Below are 8239 nucleotides of genomic sequence, written 5' to 3'. Positions count from 1 at the left end.
GGGTCGGGGGGGCATGCACCCCCAGGAAGATTATTTTTTAATGTTGAAGTGAAATGCATCAATCTGGAGCACTTTGAGCACAACATGAATTGATGGAAACAGCTCTCAACACTCAGATGAAAGAGAGCTGTACACTTTTCAATACTCCAAACATCTTTAGAATATGATCACAACCAATAACAAATCATTTAAACTGGTTTATTCTTATCTTATGTTACCTAGTTAGCATTCTTTCTTTTTATGTATGCTTATTTTACTAATCACTCCCCTTTCAAACTGTTTTTTGATTTTTTGTACTGTCCTATAGTACACATTGGAATGATTTCTTACTTTATCTATATTAAATAGATAAAGGTATGCTCTCCCTAGCTCTCTCTCTCCCTCCCTCCCTCCCTAGCTCTCTCTCTCTCTCCCTCTGTCTCGCTCGCTCACAGAGGCTGTGAGCTCCTCCGTGGCGATGACGGCTTGCGTTAAAAAAAAAAAAAACATATTTTTAAAGTGGGGGGACACAAACAGGATTTCGAAAAGAGCGGGGGACATTTCCCCCCTGTCCCAGGTGGAAATTACGCCATGCGTGTGTGTGCGTCAAGTGCAATAAAGATATGCAAGTTGCAGCACACAGAGTAAAGCTCTGCCCCCCATGTGTTGTATAGGCTGCATGATAGGCTGCTCAATGGGGCTGATGTGTTGTGTAGATTCTGTCAGAAGGAGAATCAGCGGGGAGGTGCCACATTGCTTTTCTTCCAGACTGCAACGCTGGTCCCGCAAATCAAGCAAGAACGTGATTGGTAGATATTAATTTTGGGGGTGGGGGGAGGAGGGGTGTTAGATAGATATAGAGTTGTAGTAGGTAGATAGAGTTCGCTATGATTTAGGTTTCGTTTATGCATAGGGTAGATTCTTTTAATTACATTTCCTTTTTTGTTTTGTGTATTTTATACATTTTGGATTTGCTTGGCGAGCTATTTTTAGAACATGCCCCGCGGGCGACTCACGTTGCCTCTGCGGGCGACCAAGTGCACCGTGTTGGCTACCCCTGCTTTAGCCTGTACACAGTACATTTCTCTGAGTAAAATTGACTCAAATTGAAGAAAATGTTACTCTAAAAATATAACATTTGGTCCCAACCTATATAGAGTAAAATGTACTCTTTGTTCAGAGTTGTATTTTTAGAGTTCATTTTACTCTATTATGTGCTTAGATTTGACTCTGCTTAATGGTTATTTACTCTATGTAGTGGATATTAAAAACAACTCTACTGCCATTTTACTCCAATAGAAGGTCATTTTACTCAGAATAGAATAAATGAACCACAATGATCTTTACAATAAAAAAGGTCAATAAACCAAAGTGCTTAAGGAACATGAGTGGGCGTGTGTGAAGCTGACCATTGAGCGGCCCGACCAAGCAAGGAGGCAGAGGCAGAGAGTTCAAATACAACCCGGTGTGGGCATTTATTCCTCTTTGTGGTACAGGACACACAGCCTCAATATGACTGTCTCACGTGAACACAGTCACCAGCACCAAGGATCTCACACACACACACTAACAGGAAAACAGAACCTAAATACACACAGGACTAATCAAACCAACAAGACACAGGTGAGGAGGGAGGAGAAACACAGGGCACCAGGTGAACGCAATCACCAGCAACAGACAAGACGGGAGGGGGAACACTTTTCAAACTACAACAGGAAACAGAGACAGACAAACTAAAACATAGACAGATCGTGACAAATAGATGCATAAATGACATATAATCACATGCTTCCTGTGCAATGTTTTAGCGTGGAACAAATGAATATACTTCGCCAATAATGAAGCTATATAATCCGTAACGGAGACCGAGATCTACGGCCCCAGAGATCACCTCCGTTACAGCGCGGTCATGGTTTAACTCCAATAGAATTGACTCTGCATTTTTGATCGCACTCTAGAAGCTATGAGTAATAAATACACTCCAAAATGATTAAATATCACTATTTCAGAGCAAAATAGTAATTACTCTGGAAAACATACTCACCAATATTTCCCGTGTAGAAGCTACTATTTGATTTGTTTTAGATAGGACCAACATGTTTCATATGCAGACCTTATTTTCCTGTTCCATGTTAAAATAAACCATTTTCAGTGGTACCGCTGAGAAAGAGTACTTGTTTTGGTCATGGAAAATTAGGTAAAGGTCATGGAGAAGTCATTGAAAATCATTGGTGAAAACGTGTATGAACCCTGATTTATATGTATGTAGTACCAAATGTAGTCGTGTTTGCATTGGCCCTTTCTCGCCTTAGGCTTTCAAAATGCACCTTAATGCTCACCACCGCTGCAGGCCACACCATTATTAGTTTAGCAGCATATGGGCTACATTAAGGCAGACAAATGTGCATGTTCACACACCCCAATACAGACCATTTATTCCAAAACAACACACGTTTATTGGATTTGGCACATCAGTCAGTCGGACAAGGTCACACCAGGAAGGGAACTAAAGTTTGTTTATTGAGGCAAACATGATAAGCTTTATTTTTGGCATAAACAGTCCAACATATCCAGATAACAAATCTCCTGATTCTGTATCTGTATGACATGCAGATTTTATTTCTGTATTATTCAAAATAGCCCATTCACTGTGCATCCTCACACCTCTCTCCCCTTTTCATTTCAGTAAAATGGTTTTAAAACTGTGTTTGATGCCCAGAGTCTGAGCTTTAAAATGTTATGAGCAATGCTACGGTTCCCTGGAGAAGACCATATATATATACAAAGGCCTCCGAGGTCACACATAGACATATACAGGACGCCACAACACCTTTATACCTGCACACACACACTCAGTGCACATCAATACCGAGCCACACACACACACACAGAAGAAGCCCTTTGTGACTGTGTGGCATAACAATAATGATGAATGGCGTGTTTGATAGCAACACGCTCTCCTCTCTGTCTAACCTTTCTCAAATACTCGTGACATTCTCCCCACGGCGCTCCTTGTCTACCTCCCTTCGAGGCATTGTGCTGAATTATCCACCCGTGGAAAACTGCTACTCTGTTGTCAAATGATTCACATGGATGAGCTTTAGAAAGCCGAGCAGCTTGAGCTAATTGGTATTCAGCAAAGCCGAGCTACCTGTTTCAAAGACTTTTCCTTGTTTGGGAGCATCACGATGCCTCCAGGGAAAGTTTGAACGCAATTGCGGCTGATGAATAGCTAATAACATCTATTAGCTCATTTTAATTACCTCCTCGCCTTGATCACGAGGCAGATTTATAACACGGAGGCAGATCCTTTTAAAAGGCGCGGCACACAGAAGACATTTTGTATGATTATTGTGCATCGGAAGGAAGGGTTTAACTCAACACGAATAATCATCACAGAGCTTTTAACGAAACAAGAAAACTGATCGTGTCGGTGGAGGAAAGGCTTCTGCGTCTAAATAAAAATCAAAGTGAAGAAGAGGAAGAGACGAGCGGGGAGCAGGGCAGTTGAAAGTGGGCCCGATAACTCCCGCTGAGCCGAATCAAACATTCGACGCCCAGCAGGAGGCTCCAAAAAGAGTCTTTCTTCTCCCGTCTCCACTAACCTCCTACACTAATTAGCAAACTATCAGAGTGACAGACTGCTGCTGGGATTTGAACATTGGGAACTGAAGTGACTGACAACGCCACTCACTGTAATTCCAAATCTGTATTGTTTAGCAAAGACAAATGATCTTACTGGCAAAGCGGAGACAGAGAGACTATTTTTAATGAAATATACGGTGGCCCACAGGGGAAAACACGCTACAAAGGACAAAAATACCATACACCCATGAGGAGGAACGTTCAGCACTTTAAAAAACGATGATAACATAAAAACACAAATCGGCAAAAACACATGCAAATGAAGAAAACTCTTCACCAACTTGACGAAAAAAAGCATTTACTAAAAGTGCTGCAAGAAGCTCAAAACAAAAGAAACCAGGCTGTGCGTCACTCTTTAGTGTCCCCTGGTCTACCAGCTGTGTGCGTCACTCTTTAGTGTCCCCTGATCTCCAGCTGTGTGCGTCACTCTTTAGTGTCCCCTGGTCTCCCAGCTGTGTGCGTCACTCTTTAGTGTCCCCTGGTCTCCCAGCTGTGTGCGTCACTCTTTAGTGTCCTCTGGTCTACCAGCTGTGTGCGTCACTCTTTAGTGTCCCCTGGTCTCCCAGCTGTGTGCGTCACTCTTTAGTGTCCCCTGGTCTCCCAGCTGTGTGCGTCACTCTTTAGTGTCCCCTGGTCTCCCAGCTGTTTGTGTCACCCTTTAGTGTCCCCTGGTCTCCAGCTGTGTGTGTCACTCTTTAGTGTCCCCTGGTCTCCCAGCTGTGTGCGTCACTCTTTAGTGTCCCCTGGTCTCCCAGCTGTGTGTGTCACTCTTTAGTGTCCCCTGGTCTCCCAGCTGTGTGCGTCACTCTTTAGTGTCCCCTGGTCTCCCAGCTGTGAGTATCACTCTTTAGTGTCCCCTGGTCTCCAGCTGTGTGCATCACTCTTTAGTGTCCCCTGGTCTCCCAGCTGTGAGTGTCACTCTTTAGTGTCCCCTGGTCTCCAGCTGTGTGCGTCACTCTTTAGTGTCCCCTGGTCTCCCAGCTGTGTGCATCACTCTTTAGTGTCCCCTGGTCTCCCAGCTGTGTGCGTCACTCTTTAGTGTCCCCTGGTCTCCCAGCTGTGTGCATCACTCTTTAGTGTCCCCTGGTCTCCCAGCTGTGTGCGTCACTCTTTAGTGTCCCCTGGTCTCCCAGCTGTGTGCGTCACTCTTTAGTGTCCCCTGGTCTCCCAGCTGTGTGCGTCACTCTTTAGTGTCCCCTGGTCTCCCAGCTGTGTGCGTCACTCTTTAGTGTCCCCTGGTCTCCCAGCTGTGTGCGTCACTCTTTAGTGTCCCCTGGTCTCCCAGCTGTGTGCGTCACTCTTTAGTGTCCCCTGGTCTCCAGCTGTGTGTGTCACTCTTTAGTGTCCCCTGGTCTCCCAGCTGTGTGCGTCACTCTTTAGTGTCCCTTGTCTCCCAGCTGTGTGCGTCACTCTTTAGTGTCCCCTGGTCTCCAGCTGTGTGTGTCACTCTTTAGTGTCCCCTGGTCTCCAGCTGTGTGCGTCACTCTTTAGTGTCCCCTGGTCTCCAGCTGTGTGCGTCACTCTTTAGTGTCCCCTGGTCTCCCAGCTGTGTGCGTCACTCTTTAGTGTCCCCTGGTCTCCCAGCTGTGTGCGTCACTCTTTAGTGTCCCCTGGTCTCCCAGCTGTGTGTGTCACTGTTTAGTGTCCCCTGGTCTCCCAGCTGTGTGCGTCACTCTTTAGTGTCCCCTGGTCTCCCAGCTGTGTGCGTCACTCTTTAGTGTCCCCTGGTCTCCCAGCTGTGTGTGTCACTTCATTTGCATGTGTTTTATTATTCTGAGTGTTTTTGAGAGGTGCAGAGCGTTTCTCCTGATGGAAATGTTTTGGGCCGTTCTGTCGGCCATCTTCACTGTGCTTCTTCCCTGCTGTCACTTAGTCATCCAGTGCGTTAAATGAACATGCAGATTGCTCAACACCTACAGGAATGCAGAGAACATCCACACACCGAGGCCCCAGAACACACACCAGATGGAGGAAACTATTAATTTATCAAATATTTACAAGATGCAAATGACAATAAAAAAATGATGGTTGTTCCTGAACACCTGTTTCCCTGCCGGCTTACCCAGCTCTTGTTTACCACCTGTCCTCTCTCACACACACTTCCTCTCACACACACTTCCTCCCTTCCTGAAAACCAGCAGTCCCGTGTCTGATTGTTTTACTGCCTCTTCAGCTTGTTGGGTAGCTTTTCTTGCAAGCTACATACTTCATAGTTTACTACTGGTATTTTAGGTTGCAGATTACTATATTGAAATCCTCCCCTTTTTCTTCCTGTCTCTTTGTTAACTACTATTTTTCTTACCTAGCTGCACTACTAGCAAAGGTTACAACCAACTCACTTTTGGTGTGCTAATGAGTGCCTATGCATGCACTTGTTTAATGATTGCATGATTATTTAAATAAAAACATTTATTTGTTAAAGTGTACAACTCAAGACACACACGGTGAAATGGAGACTGTGTGCACAGAGCTGATGCAGCTGGAACAGGAATCACAAAATAAATAGAAATAGTTTTTGTGACAGTCCCAACTGTTTTGTACAAAGATGCACAAACCAAGCTCGAGTGGATATGTTTTATTATCATTTAAAAAAAATGCAACAGAAATAAGTCATACCCTTACAGGCTGTTGTTGTTTTTGGAAATGCTTTTTGTTGGAAGGCACTGATGACCAGATGTCACAAGGATTATTTTCCATTAAAATGTTCCATTGGTATTTTTTTTACCATCTCTATCAATTTCAGTTTTCTTTCTTATTTTAGGAAGCAGTTTATTTTGAATACCTCTAGATGTTGTCCCACTACTCTACTGAGACTCCTCATAGACGTACAGTGCCTTATCATGCATAATGTGTAAATAATGTAGGAAGAACTCATTAAAAACGGTCAAGAAAGTGAGAGCAGTGTCTAGTTACATCAGGTTATCATCTTAACCCTCCTATTGTCTTCGTTTCCCCCCCCCCCTTACTTTGGTGTTCGCGGTCAAATGTGATCGGTCCTGTTTTAACTGCTATTACATTAACACAAAAACCATTAATCATCACCAAGTTTCAATTAACACCCTTTCAAACTGTAAATATTGTATCACTGGTATACATGAAAAACTGCAGTAAATATACAAAAAACAGACACTGAACATGTATTGCGTGTGCCAGGTGTGATCCACATGGGGGGATGGGCACATAAGGGAGGGGGAACACATCTAGAGAGTGTGTGTGTGTGTGTGTGTGTGTGTGTGTGTGTGTGTGTGTGTGTGTGTGTTTTATCTGATCCGGATGGTTACTAATTCCTTTTCTTCATCATGTCATGTTTGACCGGGAACACCAAAGTCGACTAAATCATCCAAAATTCAATGAAAGTGGTGATCAGCAATTGTATATGTTCAAATGTGAAGGATATCATAAAGCCTTAATGCTATCGAATGTAAAACAAAAAAATGATAACTGATGAAAGTACTAAATCGGTCAGATTTGACCCGAAGACAACAGGAGGGTTAAAGCAACTCACACAATGAAAGAAAATCTAAGCATAAAAAAATGTATGTCTGTTTTGCAAAATTGGTGCATGTGAGCATCTGAAAAATGGCTGTCCTCTGTAACTGTTCAGCTTACAGACACTCATGTTGGCACTGAGCTAAGGCTTTGAGCAGGAACTCATATACATAAAGCCTGCGGTATCTTCCAGAGTGGATCTGTGTGTGGGGATTCGCTCTGTAGCTCCACGACAGAAACAGCCAGGGTTCATTGTTCAAGTCTTTAAAGCGTTAGCACCGTGCCAAACGCTGACAGGAGGACAAAAGCCCGGTGCCAGTTTCATCTTCTCTTTCAGGAACAAATACACCAACATGAAAGCTTTTTAAATGGTTGGAGAGGACGCTCTGTTAACAATCAATACAAAGTTAGAGACACCAGAACTTTTTGTTTTAATGGATTAGTTGTTGTGAAAGAAAGAGTTACCCTCAAAATGTTATTGACTTATACAAATACACAGACTAACTTATTACTGATGCAGGGATTGCCCTCATGCAATAATATCCCTATAAATATCAACAACGGTTTGAGAGAAACACAAACTCCTCTCCGATATGGAGTGCTGGAAAAAGGACAGTCTCAAGAAGGAAATCTGATCAGACTGACTGTTGAGAACACGGCGTGCAAAATATACGGGTCGTGCTGCAGCTAGATTTTCCTGTCCTCTGTTAGAAGGTGTCGGCGACAGACGTGTGAGGAAGAACGGCTTTCCACAGGCTGTTCCAATTTAAGTACTTTATTAATTGTCCAGGGTAGTGAATGGTACATGCAATGGTAATTGGATGGGTGTGGTATCTGTAATATAAAGATAAACAGGTATGAATAAACATGTAATGACCAGTGACATTGTTACACAGTAAATTAGGTGGATAAAGAAATGGCACAATTAGCTGGCCTATGCTGCCCTCTATTGGCCAAAGGCCGCAACAGAATGGCGATTGAAATGACACGTTACTTATTACATAAGTAATTAACTATTATAAACAATCACGCATGAACAACATACAGGAATGCACACAATGAAGTCTCTATAATGACTACAATATAAAGAACACTGCATACATTGGCCCCTGCATCAACTTGGCTA

Source organism: Trematomus bernacchii, unplaced genomic scaffold (genome assembly GCF_902827165.1).
Source record: "Trematomus bernacchii unplaced genomic scaffold, fTreBer1.1, whole genome shotgun sequence".
Lineage (NCBI taxonomy): Eukaryota > Metazoa > Chordata > Actinopteri > Perciformes > Nototheniidae > Trematomus > Trematomus bernacchii.
This window is presented reverse-complemented; position numbering follows the sequence as displayed.